This window comes from Panthera uncia, assembly GCF_023721935.1.
Source record: "Panthera uncia isolate 11264 chromosome A1 unlocalized genomic scaffold, Puncia_PCG_1.0 HiC_scaffold_17, whole genome shotgun sequence".
In the NCBI taxonomy this organism is placed as follows: domain Eukaryota; kingdom Metazoa; phylum Chordata; class Mammalia; order Carnivora; family Felidae; genus Panthera; species Panthera uncia.
The window spans coordinates 17,010,104-17,026,822 of record NW_026057577.1 but is presented as its reverse complement, the minus strand read 5'-3'; the positions used below and the strand labels follow the sequence as shown (position 1 = coordinate 17,026,822).

At 46.6% G+C, this 16,719-nt stretch overlaps 1 protein-coding gene across 5 annotated transcripts in view; it reads right to left on the bottom strand.

Moving 5' to 3' along the window:
• The window catches only part of SNCAIP (synuclein alpha interacting protein), a 157,342-nt gene that overhangs the window by 139,946 nt on the left and 677 nt on the right, over window positions 1–16,719 (bottom strand). For 3 of the 5 annotated variants that reach the window (XM_049649069.1, XM_049649073.1, XM_049649072.1), the window contains exon 1: window positions 16,499–16,713. The exons of the other annotated variants lie outside the window; for them this stretch is intronic. The gene's annotated coding sequence lies outside the window, so the exon portion shown is untranslated. Of the gene's footprint in view, window positions 1–16,498; window positions 16,714–16,719 lie in introns of those variants that run through there. 5 annotated transcript variants of the gene reach the window in all.

Sequence of the window (16,719 nt, the reverse complement as noted above, 5' to 3'; positions counted from 1 at the left end):
TTTGCATTTGCTAAGTGCACAATATCTGAAAAGCATCTTCTTCACAAACAAGGAAGGCAGGAAGGCAGGGATTGACTTTAAGGCAAATGTGAAAGGATAAAAGGGGATTCAAAGGTTCTAGTCACAATCATTCCTTCCAGAAGCATCGGTTCTTCTGGCAACAAGATATGTGGTTTTTCTTTTCTTTTCTTTTCTCCCCCCCCCACCCCCGCTCAGCAACTTGAACAAAAGGGACAATATATAAACTCTTATTTGGACTGACATCAAAAGGTCTTTCAAACTTCTATTCCTCCCCTGACTCTACTTAATTGTAAAAACGAAAACACCGCAGACATTCACTATCTTTCTAGTTTGAGAACGAACCCTCACACAATTTTCCCACAACCTCGAAAGATGCATCCATACAGTCTGCAATTTCAAGAGTTGTGACCAATTCATTATCAAATGGAAACAAGTCCTAGCATGTTTGGTTTTCAAAGGGGCCCCTACCTCTTCAGGGGATGTGTTAGTTTTTGTTCTTGACCAACAGTTTCATCAGCATGCTGTTAAGTTAGAGACAAGAGACTCTAAATATCACAGCGAACTATTTTGTGTGATTCAAGAAAGAGAACTCTTAGAAGTCAAAAGAATGTGTATGTGCACAAAATCTACTCCGCAAGCACCATAATGCTGGTCTCCTATTCAGCTTTGATTATAAATGAGCACATCTACACCCGAGGGTGGAGAAGAAATACAGGGCTAAGGATCATCTGTCTTGAGTGTATCAGGGGGGCATAAATGTGAAAATCTTAGCCCCAGCCCTTATAGTAATTAAAGACGCTGACACATGCATGATTCAACCCAATTATGACTCAGTGGTCACAAATGGGGCTCACCTGCACTAAATGGACCCAATTATCCCAAGTAGGTTATGTTTTAATTTACTAAACACTTTGAAGTTTTAACTTCCTTTTCCAGATGTGTTGTGAGGGAGAACCCTGTCCAAAGAGACAGTCAAAACTCTTTAATTCGCTTTTTAGTTCTGCCACTGTAGCACTTGCTGACCTTAGCCCTTAACCTCTCCCTGTTTCACTCATCCTGTTCTTAACCTTTGGAAGATGATAGCTGTCTTCTCGTCGTTTCAAGATTTTAAAACAACAACATAATAATTATTATGACCAACCAATACGCTGTATTAAAAAAAGCTAATGACGATGCTCACACTTAACCTGTTGAATACCTACTAGAAGCCCATCGTTGTTTTACATTCTACCTAAATCGTGTCATCCTCACAATGACCTCTGAGACAGGGAGTCACTTGGAGGAGTTTAATAAAGAGACCATGTGCAAGCATGTGGGCAGGCTTTGTAGTAACTACAAGAGACAGTACAATGAGCTAGTAAGTCCAAAGGACGGTGGTATCAGCATGAAGTGTCTGTAGGAGGGCAGTCATCAGACTTCAGAAAGCATCCTTGTGGAGATGGCTCCTGGTAGGAGCCTACAGCAGCAGGCAGTAACCTGGTAAAGGAGGGAACCCAGGAAGTAGACACCTCGCACTCTCTTCCCACCGGCCTGCTCCTGTCCTGATGATGCCTCCCACCGGCCAAATCCAATCAGAAGTCAGAGAACAAAGGAGCCTCCTGATTCAGTCCAAACATCTCAGCGCACAAAGCAGGTAGATAAAGGAAGAGAGTGAACCTGGTATCTACTATTCCCAGTCATCCCAAGCATCCAAAAATTACCTTGAATAAATGAGGTTATCAATAAATATCTGTTAGTAAAAGAAGAAATGAGATCAAAGTATCAAGAGGTTCAGTATGTATGTGAAAACACACACAGTAAGAGACTGAGGCAAGCCTTGCTCTGAGGTTCAAGCTCAAGCTCATAACCAGTATGGTATTCTGCCTCCCATTCACTATCTATTTTTTTTAATGTTTATTTATTTTTGAGACAGTGAGCGAGGGAGGGGCAGAGAGCGAGGGAGACACAGAATCAGAAGCAGGCTCCAGGCTCTGAGCTGTCAGCACAGAGCCCGACGTGGGGCTCGAAACCACAAACTGTGAGATCATGACCTGAGCTGAAGTCTGTGCTTAACCAACTGAGCCACCCAGACACCCCTCCTATCCACCATCTTTACGCCACACCATTTAATAAGCATGCTGTGGGGCGTGTGGAGGAGACGGTGAGTATGATGGAGGTAATTACCACCCCCAAGAAACTTGTAATCTGTGTTCTAGTTTTATCTCACCTTTCCATCTCCAAATCCTCAAATTCCTCTCTTGCAAAAAAACTTCTGTAATAGTAGGTCTCTCACCCCTTACAATTCCATAACCTATTCCAACTAGAGGCTCGGCAGTGAAACTTTCCATCACATCGAATTTTGCCCACTTGATAGTATCCTGCCTTGGAAGGATGTTCTGAGCACATATGACACAGGGAGCATGGTGATATCTTTTGAGAAGACAAGGCCTTCAACTCTATTTACTGCAATGGACTAAGCCTTAGGTCTTATGTTAGCACAGTGACTTTCAAGACATGTTGAAGGATTCATTTATTCAGTTACAATATATTGATCATATAGTATATACTTGGGACTATGCAAGGTACACGCACAGACTGAGAAAATTTTTTTTTATAAAATGTTTTTTAAGTTTATTTATTTTATTTCTGAGAGAGAGAGAGAGAAAGAGAGAGAGAGAGTGAGAAAGAGAGACAGAGAAAGTAGGGGAGGGGGGGGAGAGAGAGAGAGAGAGAGAGAGAGAGAGAGAGAGAGAATTCAGAGTGGGCTCCACACTGTCAGCACAGAGCCTGATGTGGGGTTTCAACCCACAAACAGTGAGATCATGACCTGAGCCGAAATCAAGAGTCAGACTTGAACTGGCTAAGCCACCCAAGTGCCCCAGAAAACAATTCTTACCCAAAATTAACAACTGCTTTCTGCACTAAGGAGTCAATTATTACCCAGAGGGAAGTTAAAAGTGTGTTAATTACCAAGAGAGGTCACGGGCACACATCTGGGAGTGCAGTCGTGATCCTGCCCCTCAGTGGCACCCTCCTTTACTTCTCCCCACATTGTTCAGAGCTTGGATACAGGATAAAAACCCTGTAATAAGCATCCTAACCCTGACGTTGTTCCTGGAGACAATCCAGTATTCTAATATGTTTCCATCTCTTCCTAAGAGCCTCCGCTTGGAAACGCCAGCTCCACATATAGGGGCCTGCCTCAAAGAGATCAAATAGTAATTTGCCCCTGTGGGTTTTTTCTCAGTTCTACTTTGGAGCTTGAGGAGGCCACTCTTTGCCGCCTGATCCTAACTGAAATAGCACATAGAAATCTTTCGTCTTTTTCAGGGACAAGGCGAGTGCGCTGGCACGGCAGCTCCCTTTCATGCTGTGCAAGCATTAGCTTTGCATTTTTAAAAACTATTGTACAATGTGTCATGTGGCGAGGTTTGCCAAAGGGAGGGAAAGGGGGGAAAAAAGAATAGCAGAGTTGATTTCCTACATGGAAGTTTTAATGATTCTGGAAAACCATCAACCCGTATCAAATTTCTATACTAATTTCACAGTTTCCCACAAATGGCAAGAATGCAAAACCATCAATTAGCCTCGTGGTGATTATATTTTGAAGAACAATCTATTTTCCTGATAGATAATTCTACCAAATGGAAAAATTCACTTTGTTAAAAACCTGAACACTTGATGATGTTTATTTCATGCAAGGGGCTCAAGGTAAAAATCGCCCTTTCAGTCATCGTCCAAATGTTTACTCAGGTGCACACACCTGTGCTTTCTGTCGCCAACCAAAGCTCTGAGTGTGCAGGATTTCTGCTCCGTGACAGTCATTTACATACATTATGAAACAGAAACTGAGGAGAAGCCATCAAGCCCTTGCTGGGAGGAGCCGGTATCCCTCTACTTACCAAATCAATCTGTAACTTAAAAAGAGCCCTGCTATTTCCTAGCAACATGAGTAAACATTGTACTATATCCAGCTCCCAAGATTTGTAACCATGTTAATCTGTGAGTACTCAATTTAATTAAAGATTAGACTTTTAAATTGTATTTTTAGTGCACAACAGTACTGCTAAATTATGATGATCAGCAGTTAAGTGTGCTTATGTCTGCAGAACTCGGGGAATGAAAATGAATCATTTATTTCCATCTTGATATGACTGCTCTTCTCTGAGGCGCTATGCTCCGAGTTCCCAGGCTTTGGAGTTCATTGGAATTCGATGGTTAAAACACAGCTTGGAGACCTCATTTATGAAAATTCCTTTAAACCTTTCACCACTTTGACAGATCCAGTCCAAGTGCACTGAGCCAATTCAAAAGTAGCTCTCAGCCCTTTTATAGGTTTTCAATTACACCAACACAGCACACCAGAGCCATCATGTTGGACAAAGTCTATTACGGTCACAGAGAGGCACGAGAACCTTTGTAAGAGACTCGTATGAAAGCAGCATTCTCACAACTGGAGCCAATGGATGTAAAGCTTTGTCTGTCTCGAACCATCCTTGACTTATTAAAGAAGGGATCTTCAAATGACTTAAACATGGCTAGTGCTTAGTTATCTACTACAGGATGCAGGCTATGTGGGTTTTTTGGCTGGTTTTTTTTTTTTTTTTTTTATCTTTTTAGAATTTACTTTGCAAAAATACTGGCAAGCTACCTTGTCTTCAAACTGTTCCAAATAGCTTTCCCGAAGAATTGTTCAAACATTTTCTAGGCTTCATTCATTCCCTACCCCCTCATAGCGTGTGACAGCAGGATTCACTTTTCCCCATGTGCGTTCCGAGAAACAAAAACCCCAAGCGGGTCAATGAGCTTTCCAGGCTGACACTGGTCATCAATGGTAAAACAGAGGTTAGGCCTGATTCCATTTACTATTTCAAAGCACTCTTTAAGTGGGCCTGAGACGCCCAGAGTCTTCTCTGAGACAAGGATCCCTTACAATGTTTATAGGACCTAACAGATCGTACAGTGATAGTTTCTTCCATTTGCAAACTGTGCATTTATTTGAGTATGTGGTTGGTATGGCTTTATGGGAGTGCCAATCTTTGAAACTTGGTTGTATGAGTTCTTTTAAGTGACATTCACCATTAGGGGTAAAGGGGACAAACGTGCCCATTAGTGGGTTAGAAGCACTTGCAAAATTTAAATGCTGTATGTGCAAATGCTAATTTACTCAGGATATCAATCTCCCATTTTCTCCAGGGAGTGGTGAGGTCTCTAAAACCACTGGCAACAGAGACAGCTCCCTGACACAGCTATTCCTCCCCTGCTTATTTCATGTTCTGGAGGGCAGATGGGCCTTTTTGTGTGTTTGGTCTATCCTGCTTGTTTGGGATTTTTTTTTTTTTTATCCTGTTAAATAAGACCATGAAGTTTTAATATACTGGACTGTGCCTAAATTCCTCCAATCATCAATATTGGAAGAGGCAAAGCCTAAAGCTGAACACGACATGGGGAACCTCAGAACAGTTTGAGGCTAGGAACACCTCTATCCAGTGTCGAGGCTTCCTGGCCATGCAGCGGGACTCAAATGCAGTTCTGTGGCACTGGCCAGAGCCGGGAGCTGACAGGCAAAGTGAGCGCTGGGAGACAAGGCCCCACAAACCAATCCCGGCAGCTCCTGGTGTTACACATAATCTTTCCTCGTTCATTAATGAATTCCCAATGCACTGAATGCCAGCTGCGGGCCTACTAAATGCCGCATTCCACATTGGGGACAGGAAGTTGACAGGTGCAACCCTACCCTCAAGAGCCCAGGTTGTAGCGAGCAGCCAGCCCCATCCAACAGGCCCAAGAGCAGAGGCGCAGGCTCACTGTGGAGGGACGACAGAGGGAGTCGTCACTGAGTCTGCCCTTGGGACTCCCACTGCCTCCTCGGAGCCCAAGCCTGGAGTCCACTATGGGAGCCATAAGCCACATGTGGCTACTAACCATCACAAGTGTGGCTCGAGTCTGAGTTAAAAACAAAACACACACCAACTTTCAAAAAGTATGAAAAACAAGAACGAAAGGGAGGTAGTTAATAATTTTTTTTATATTACATGAGGAAATGCTAATATCCAGGATATACTGCATTAAGTAAAATAGAGGACTGAAATTAATTCCACCTGTTTCCTCTTATTTTTCCTAACGTGCTTGCTAGAAAATGAGAAATTAATTAAGTGGCTCACATTCACAGACTTATTATTTCTGTCCACCAGTTTTGTTGTTTTTTTTTAACGTTTATTTATTTATTTATTTATTTTGGAGAAAGAGAGAGAGAGGGAGGGAATGTGTGTGAGTGGTGGAGGGTCAGAGAGGGAAGGAAACAGAGAACTTGAAGCAGGCTCCACGCCCTCAGCACAGAGCCCGACACGGGTCCCAGACTGCCAAAGCCATCCAGGCACCCCTCTACCCACCCGTTGTGGTGTAAGAAGTCACAACACAACACTTAGAGAACCTGGGAGGCTGTCTCGGGGGCAGCTGGGGGGCAGGGAGAAGGAAATGTGTAGAAAAGAGCACACAGGGGCGCCTCTCAGGGGCTGCAAAGATGGGCAGAGGCTGGCAGTGCGTTTGCTTCCTGAGTAGTACATGCCTGCCAGATTCATTTGCAGCAGAGAGACCACAACATCAAAGCCAAAATGACAATAATCACATCACAAATAACTTAGAAGCAGCCTGTGGCTTACACTAGGCTGTGCTCCGCCAGGCACCAGACCGGCTAGCTAGCCCTGCCTTCAACCCCATCCGGCCAGTCATTTGGTCACTCTGCCCCCTCATCTGAAAAGGGGTGGCTGAGATGCACTGATGCGCCTGTGTCCCCCTTACTCTGCCTACTAAGTCTCTGGAAATCTAAAGCACTCTCAACAACCCAGGGGAGGGATGAAAGTGCTAGAGAAGCAGACACGCTTGTGACTAGAGATGTAAAGCTGCAAAGAACGGAGAAGGGAGTAGAATCAATCCTTTGTACTTTCTCTTTCCGAAAACATCGCCTTTTCTTTCTTTGCTAGCCCCCTTCCCGGGTAGATCTAGAAGAGATGGAAATGCCACGAGCTCAGGAACCACACCTGTGAGCTCACTGTGGTGACCACAGCTCCGAGAGGAGCCTTGCATAGAGCAGCACCTCACCGTTAACGGTCTGTGAGGGGTGCCAATGGAGAACCTGCAGCCAGTTTTGCTGCTGAGTGTTGCTGCTGTGTGGTTAATGACTCTGAGGGTGCAAGCTGCACTCAGGGAAGAGCGAGGGGCTCACTGAGGCAGGGTCAAGCAGCAGCGATCTGTCTCTCGGATGCTGGGGTCTGCGTGCGAGCTGTCAACCCAGGCGAAGGTGGAGAGGAGCCGAGACCTTCCCAGCCCTTGTTGGCTCCTGCACGGGAGACAACCCCAGAGGTTGCTGCAGCAGAAGCGGCTGCCTGACCCACTGCCACCAGGGAAGCTGCAGGGTGAGGGAAGTCAAGGGGGAACAAAGGCTCGGAAGGTCACGGGCACAGGTCTCACGCCCAGCGTGGTGAGAGGAACGAGCACGGACGCCGCATGAAATAACAGTGATGCCCGCCGGGGTTTGACTCCACTCTCAGCACTTGGTGGCTGGGAGACTGAGCTCCTTCTCTGACCCTCATTCTCTGCAGCTTACAACAGGGCTGGGAACACAGGTCTTAGGGGGCTGGTTAGCTACAATGTACTTTTCAAAAAGGACTGGCACACAGTAAACACTCAATAAATGGTCAATAAGTGGTATATATTCAACAATGGCCATTATTTTTCTTCTGGATTACAGCTTTTTTTTTTTTTAATTTATTTTTTTAACATTTATTCGTCTTTGAGAAACAGAGAAAGACAGAGCATGGGCGGGGGAGGAGCAGAGAGAGAGAGGAGACACAGAATCAGAAGCAGGCTCCAGGCTCTGAGCTGTGTCAGCACAGAGCCTGACGCAGGGCTCGAACTCACTGACTGCGAGATCATGACCTGAGCCGAAGTAGGACTCTTAACTGACTGAGCCACCCAGGCGCCCCAACAGCTTTTTTTAATTTGTTTTTTTGATGTTTTTAATTTATTTTTGAGAGACAGAAAGAGAGAGAGCATGGAAGCGGGGGAGAGGCAGAGAGAGAGGGAAACAGAGGATCTGAAGTGGTCTCTGTGCTGTCACTGTAGACCCCAATGTGGGGCTCGAAAACACACATTGAGCTAAAGTTGGATGTTTAACCCCTGGATTATAGCTCTTAAACAAGGTTTTTAACCTGGAGTCTGTGGGGCCCCAGGAAATCCACAAATGGGCTGCCACATATTCTGGAAGCCCCTGGACTCAGTGGTGTGTATGAACATCTTTTTTTCTTTTTTCTTTTTTTTAATGTTTATTTTTGAGAGAGAGACAGAGCACAAGTGAGGGAGGGGCAGAGAGAGACAGGGAGACACAGAATCCGAAGCAGGCTCCAGGCTCCGAGCTGTCAGCACAGAGCCCGATGCGGAGGCCTTAACTCACGAACCACGAGATCATGACCTGAGCTGAAGTCAGATGCTTAACCGACCAAGCTACCCAAGTGCCCCCAAACTTTTTTTCTAAGGAAAGTATCCTCAGCTTTCATCAGATCCCCAGAAGGCTCTCAGACTGGAAACCGGTGAAAACCCACTGAGCTTCTGTGACTTCCAAAGTGTTTAGCATATTTTCCGTATCTATGGACTTTCTGAATGACCCTCAGGACAAAGACTTCACTCTGGCTGTTCAAGAGGCGTGAGTTTTATACACAGCAGTACAATCTGCAGATGGGCCCTTTATTATCTGAAGTACAGGAATATGGCTGGAATTTCTAAGGCAGACATCCATCTTAATTCCATCTGTAGTCCCAGAGCCCTTACCACTCGAAATACATCTTTCTCCGCGGTCTTTTTGACATAATTGAAGGCGAAGGGAGGCAGGTGGCATGTTTTATACCTCGAAGGCGGTCACCCGGTTTTAGAACCACGAGAACCGAAATTGTAACTGGGTGAATTGCAAGAGCCCAATCAAAGCTTGATTTTACTCCTCACCAACCCAGATGAGGGTCTGACAGCTTGGCCATCTCCAGGAAGAAGGACCTTAACTCTGTAAATCATAAGCTTCCTCACAGGCAGGAAAAGGATAGATAATGGTAATAGCTCCTTCCTAGGGCTGCTGTGAGAATTAATAAGAAAATAATTGTAAGTCATCTGTTAAGCAACCAACGCAGAGTAAGTGCCTCATAAATATTAACTATTAAATAACCTCTCTTATGGAAGAGGGGGAAAAAAAAAGTATTCCTCATCTGATCTCTGGGCCATGCATTTTAGCTTCGAGACGGACTTTGGGCCACTGGTATTTTTCAGCGTCTTTCTTGAGGTAGCTGTTAGTGACCAAGTAGGCATCGAGCGTTACACAGAGCCAGGAAAACAGCAGAAAGGTGTCTGAACAGTGATTTCAAAGACACCCTGCTTTCCTGGCCAACATTCAGAGATGCAAATTTAGGAATCACGTTAAAGGAAACAGGACAAATCTTGAAAATCACCGAGGTTAATGACTCAGCACACCCTTTTCATTCCTTCCCCTAAAGCTTCTTCATGTTTGCTGTGAGGACCCCTGCACTAGACACAGGGATACAGAGATGAGAAAGCCCCTCGGAGCTGTCACAGCACAACGGGACAGGACGTCACACATATGGCACCACAGGGTAAAGTAGAATGTGGGGCCGGGCGGGGCTGGGCAGGACCCGGTGTTCAAGCAAAGGCTTCTCCGAGAAACAACACTTGGGGTGCATGTGGAAGGAGGAGTGAATGTTCAAGGTCAAGTCAGGTCAAGAAAGGAGAAACAACATTCCACTGGGACAAAAGCACAGCCAGAAAAAACCCCATGAAGATGAGAGAAAATGAAGCCTTTGGGGGCCTTCAAGTGGCAGAGGTCAGCACAGCATGGGGGTCACGTGGGCAGGGGGCAGAAGCCACACGGCACACACCTCCCTCCCATCCAACCTCCTGTGTCCACAGGAGGCAGGGCCCACGTTACGGGGGACCCAGGAACTGTGGAATTCAAGATCAGGAGGTTGCTCTTTTCCTCCAGGGCTGTGAAGTTCTGAATGGCTCTCAGGCAGCTACCCGATTCGATTTTATCTATTTGTTCTTTGAAAGATCACCCTGGCCATGGTGAGGAGGATGGAGTTGAAGCAGAGAGACTGGACGTGGCATTCTCAGAGGGTACTTGTGCAGGGTGAAACGAGGGGGGGGGGCTCTAAACTAACGGGGGAAAGAGTGAGACAGAGACAGGGGTCCTGGTGAGTGACCCAATGAGAGGTCAAATCAGGGTCATTCCCAGGTTCATGGCTTGGGGGCAGAGAGACGATGCATCCTCCAGGGAAAATGGATGGAAGAGTAGATATACCTTATATACCTGTTCTTTTTGCTTGCACAGGATCCTCGCTCTCTTCTCGATAGTTTCTTTTTAAAGAACCACCCTCTGCTTGCTCTCAGGCTATTTACTTTGGGAGGGTTTTACCCACCACCCCCTCATGAAGTTCCCACATCCTCCCCATGTCTCACCTCTGCCCACAGACTGTTCCTTCCATTCACGAAGGCTCCAGGCCTGGGCACATGATCAAGGCCAAGTCAAGTCGAATTCCATGTTCCAGATCCCTGGCCACAGGAGCTGGTTCAGGCATGGGCATGTGCCCATTAATTAAGAGTTAATCCCAAATTATTCTCTTCCCCTGCAGGGGTTAAACTTGAAGCTGCTTTGGACCATTGTACCACCAGGAAGAAGAGAGGAAATCAGAATCGGAGCCTTCCTGAACTTTTCCCATAAGGGAGACAATATATGCCCCTGCCTAGTTGAGTAAGTACAAGCTGGGTTTCTGTGACTTGCAGCCAAGAGCCGTGACAAAGATAAGTAAAGAAAATTGTGTTTCAAAAAAGAAAAGTCTACTTTTGTGAGTGGTGGATTATAAAAAAAAAAAAACAAAAAACCTACATTTCTGAGACAATAGTACCTTAAAACATTTGAATCTAAAAAAGACACTTAGGGACTTCATAGCAAATTCTACTGTGACTAATGAAAAGCCAAACCAGACTGCTTTTGAAAATGTTACTGCACCAGATAATGGCACATTCACTCATTAAGTTAACATTTATTGAATATCTTCAGGGTTCTTAGACGTGCACAAAAGAAACTATAAAAGCGTACGCTTGGATTTGAGCTGGTCCATCCAAGCCCTTCCATAACGAGCAGCTGTGCGTGCTGTTCAGACTAATTGTGTGACGTTAGAGAGGCCAGGTGTTCCTGTCTGGCCCACAGCTGCACTTGATGGTGAGGGCACCACCTGAATTTCAGACTGGCCATCAATAAAACACGGCGGGTTGCACAGCACCTCAACAGAGCCCTTAGGTACAAGAGTGGAATGTGTTGTGAATTCCTGTCCCCTCCAATAAAACAACCCCCGGACCTTCTTTCTTTACTCTCCTTCCATGAAAAGACCCCCACACTGGCAAGGGTTTAACTGTTACCGATGCACCCTCGTCTCTGTGTAAGTATGCCTGTACCATCACCTCCTGCCCTGTCCGCTCCCCAGGGGCCAGGTCCAAATAAGTCTGGCGGGTGTTCATTCCTGGTGGGCATTGGCTGGTTTGGCCACCCCGGGTGGATCCATTCCCGCTTCTGAAGGCAGGTCTGCCTTCTCCTCCGAGGAAGCGCCTACCTACTCCCCATCGTGTGCTGTCTTAGTGGGCCTGTCAATCAACGCGCCGAGCGAAGCAGTGTGCATGCCATTCAAACTAGACCAAAGGTTTTCTCTGTGTGGGTATGCCAAGTCCAAGGGCAGACCTCCAGCTGTGCCTTGCAGAGAAAGAACATCAGTCCCCACTCCCCAGCCCCCTTGAGGAGTTCTGTTTCCACCCTGAAAGTGGTTCTTCTGACTTCCCTTTGACCCTTGGGATAGCCTCCGTGTTCCCTTTTGTTTTCCGTTGCTTTACTTGGGAGAAACTCCAGCATATGTAAGTTGCTGCACTTTAAGCACGAAGCAATAGCTACCATTCAGAGCATACTCTGCAGCTGATAAAGTACTTTCACATCCAATTTATCTCTTTTAATCCACCTTTCTGAAACTGAATTTTTCTCCTCCCCCCCAAATAAATAACTTATTGATCTATTTCTCACAATGGCACATTCTTTCAGCCACTTAAGCTTTTTTTTTTTTTTTTTTGTAACCTCAGAATGATTTTGACTAGAGGCTTTCAGTAATGCTGTGTCATCAGTCACCCCATCCCAAAATACGGAATCTCCCAGAATGATCCCTTCCTTTCCGTTTTCTTTGCTTCTGCCTTTGCCAGAGCCTTCCTCACTGCCCACCAACGGTCTGCTGACTTTGCCACCAGCCTACCATCTCTAAACCATCCTGATGCCACTGGCAGAAGGCTGTGACTAACATTTTACCGTCACTGTGTTATTCATCATCTTCCCAAGGTTTACAGAATGAAGACTACAGGACAATGAGGTCCAGGACATTCTCTGACCTAAATTCTGGGGTGCCTACGAGCAGGCTTCACTCAGCTCTCCGGTCTTGCAGTACATTCCTCCTTAGCAGAAAACATTTGCGAGAATGAGTGTCCTCAAACATGTAAATTGCAAAAAAAAAAAAAAAAAAAAAGAAAGAAAGAAAAAAAAAGGAGGCTACAATTTCTTGCAGCTACCTCTCATTAGAAGTGGAGTCTTTCTTGGGGCGCCTGGGTGGTTCAGTCAGTTAAGTGTCCAACTTTGGCTCAGGTCATGATCTCACAGTTTGTGGGTTTGGGCCCCGCATCGGGCTCTGTGCTGACAGCTCAGAGCCTGGAGCCTGTTTCAGATTCTGTGTCTCCCTCTCTCTGCACCTCCCCTGTTCACGCTCTGTCTCTGTCTCTCTCAAAAATAAACATTAAAAAAAAATTTAAAAAAAGAAGTGGAATCTTTCTATACTGCTTGAATCCAAGGTGACCTTGTGATTTGAATCGAATTGGTCCATGGGATGTCCTGGGTACCTGTTAACCTGGCTAACAGTCTGATAACCGCCAGATGTAACTGAAGCCCTCCTAGATCACCCTGCCACCAGCTCGCCCACCAGGTGACTGACGATGCCTGAAGGAACCCCACCAAGATCAGCAGAAGAACCATCCAGCTGAACTCAGTCCAAACCATGGACCACACAACCATGAGCTTTAATATTTGCTTTAAGCAAATGCTTTTTGGGGTGACTGGTTATTCAGCAATGGACAAGTGATAAAAACATCTGAGCTGATTGGTCATTTTCTCCTTAGAATCCCTTTTCATTTACTATTTAGCATCTTGGTTGCTCAATCATACAGTATCTTCCTTCATCTTTTGTATGATTCATTTTTCATGTGTCCTATTTCCTCCCTTCTAAATTCCTTGAGAAGAGTTCCTGTGTTTTATACTTTTATATGCCACAAATGCACAAAGTGAATACACAATAAAGAGGAATCAACTAGTGCATTTCGGGGCCCAGCCATCAGCCTTATCAATTCATAGTCATCATTTGGACAAATATTTTGGTCACTAACTTTTTTTTTTTTTAATGTTTATTTTTGAGAGAGAGCACAATCAGGGGAGGGGCAGACAGAGAGACAGAGAGACAGAGAATCTGAAGCAGGCTCCAGGCTTTGAGCTGACAGCACAGAGCCCGACGCTGGGCTTGAACTCAAGCACCATGAGATCATGACCTGAGCTGAAGTTGGATGCTTAACTGACTGAGCCACCCAGGCGCCCCGCCCTGGTCACTAACTTTTAAAGCTTAAAAGAGAGCTAAGATGGAAACAGCCAATTATGAAATCTAGTTATCCACATAAAGTGCAAAATCATGTAAAGTATATATCATAGTAGTAACCGATTCATTACTGATCCATTTTCAGTAAATTATTTCTTGTAACTAAACCCGCACATCAATCAAAGGTACACAAGAATGAGGCACCCGGGTGGCTCAGTCGGTTAAGAGTCCGACTTTGGATTTCTGCAGAGGTCATGATCTCACGGTCATGGGATCAAGCCCCGCACTGGGCTCTGCGCTGAGCATGGAGCCTGCTGGGGATTCTCTCCCTCTCTGCGCCCTCTCCCCTGCTCACACTCTCTCTTCCTCCAAATAAATAAACAAACATATTTTTTTAAAGGTGCACAAGGAACCAAGTATAGAAGGGTAAAAGTTTCACAGAAGCAACTGTTTGATTTTCACCAGGATGTTATTGTTCTCCCAAGACACATATTTCTCCTATGTGGTTTGCAACGGTAACCTGACAGACTGCCAAAAACAAGGTTTCTATTCGAAGAGTGTCACTGATTCTCTTGTTGCCTTTCAATTAGATTTTGCATTTAAAAGAGAATCTCCCTTGTGTTTCTTATAATGATGCACCTGCTCCTTGGGAGATTTCCTCTTTTGACAAGTAATGCCTTAAATCTGGCAAGAGAAACAGCTCCAGGCTTCCTGTGATAATATCAAAGATCATTTGTTTGTATAAGATGTTTGTGTGGGTTTCCCTCCTAAGAGCAGTAAAGTACTACTCCACTTCCTTCCAAAACAACGGCGCACACAAAGTTTCTTGGCCTCTGTTCTGCATTTCCACAGACACCTGCACCAGGACAACTGCCTGGAATTAGCAAGGCTGTGACATAGTATATGGAGAGCTTCATTTGCCCTGGTCACTTGCTTTTGGACATCAATACACAGTAAATGTCAAATCAGCACAGGCAGTGTTACTTCCAATCTACTATCTTGTAACTTATCCTCATGAAAATTAAATCTATATTCAAAGTTATATCCCTTAGTTTTTAATAATTTTTTTTTTTCTAACTGAGATGTCCACAGATCCTTAAGAGAAGCACCATCTTTTTTTTTTTTTTTTTTTTTTTTTTTCTGATTCTAGACCTAGGGACTCCTTCCTATTCAATTATGGGTAATCTTCAGTTGAAACTGCCTTCGCATGAGAGACTTCTGTGATGGATAGAAAACGTCACACCTTCTTCAAACAGTTTCGAGAACCCCTTAAAGCGATCTCCTTTCACTCTCACCAGGCTGAGTGTAAATTAACATTGAGATGCATCAGGAATGGCCAATAGACATTCTCTCCCAGAGGTGAACACATCAGCATACCGCTTTCCTATACCTTGTTCTCTCTGCCTTTTAAAATTTCAATTTGTACAAATGAAATACAGATTTCAACCCATTCCCCGCTGGGATGTCTTGCTCCATAATGAGAGAAATAGGTTTTTGCCTTCCTGCAGATTCAGCAAGGAAAGTGGTGCTCGAAAATTACGTGTTTAGAGTGACACCTTGGAGAACTGACATACTGTGCACACATGTAATCCTCATAAACCTCCCCAGACAGCCCTTATTTCATTTTGCAAACTGCACCCTGGCCGGGCTCCACAGCACGTGGTGTGCGGCGGGCCTGTCCTGCACCGGCTCTCCCTTCCTCTGGGCTCTTCCTTGCCTCCGGGGTCTCTGATGGGCACTTGTCAGTAACAGTCAACAGGAGCGAGGTGGCACAGCCACCCACCAGTGAAAAACTGACACCGACCGGAATGCTTCCTTAATTAACTTTCCCAAGGAAAACAACGTTCCCACAGGAAAAAACAACACGTCCCCGCCGCCCCCCCCCCTTCCTAGCGGTCCATTGAAAATGAGCAACAATGCCGTTGCCTTTTTGTTTCCTAAAGACTTTTCTTTGCTGCAAGCAGTAGCGTGTTCCTCAAAGAATGCTAGTATTTCCTGTGGAAACTGTATGGCTGCCAGTAACGGCTCATAATTTTCCCTTCTCTTCTTTTCGTAAAAATGAAATAAACAAAACGTGGCATTTGACAATAGCCAAAATACCAGTTCACCCCACTTACCACCTGCAGATGAAAGTCATCACCACGAGAGAAGGCCAAGAGAGGCACATTCGCGGCTAAAATCGACGCGGACGAGCCCGGGACGCAGGACAGCGCCGGAGGGGCAGGTCGCAGCCCCGGCTGGACGGGGCAGCCAGGGAGCTCCGGGGATGCGCGCGGGGCTCCCCTGGGCGGCACAACCCCAGGCGCCCCCCTTTCGCGTTTATTATTATCGTGATTGGGTCCTGTCGCTGTTACTATTACTTCGCCCCTCGTTATCTCGGCTTTCAGGCGCTGGGGCACTGCCCATCCCTGCCTCCGAGGTGGCAGCCAGGATAATAACCACACGAAACGGGCAAAGGGAAAGAACAATCCTTTGGAAACCGAGGCGGGGGCTGTCTGCCCACCCCCCTTCCCCTGAGTAAAGCTGCCGCTCGGTAGCCGCAGCCGTTACTATAGAGACCTCCTCCCCCCCCCACCACCACCCCCAAAACCCTTTCTGCAGAGGCGCCGCCGCTGCCCCGGCCGCCGGGACTCGCGGCACAAAGGGGGCCCGGGGGCTGCGGGGAGCAGGGGCGACACCCGCCGGGGTCTCCCGGTGCAAACTTGGAGAGGCTCAGCCGCCCGCCGCCGCCGCCCGCCGCCTCCCCGCCGCGCCCGCCGGGGACCTGGACTCACCGGGGGGCGCCCGGCGCGCCGGCGGCTCGGAAGCGCGGACGGACTGACGGACGCACGGTGGACGGCGGCGGCGGCGGGAGCAGGAACCGCCGCAGCGGGAGCGGGAGCGGGGCGGGCGGCGGAGGCGCTGCCGCGGCCCCGCTACGTCACAATGCGGCCGGGCCGCCGGCGCCGCTCCCCCGGCCCCCCAACGGGAGCGCGTGGGCGGGGGCAGCCCCGGG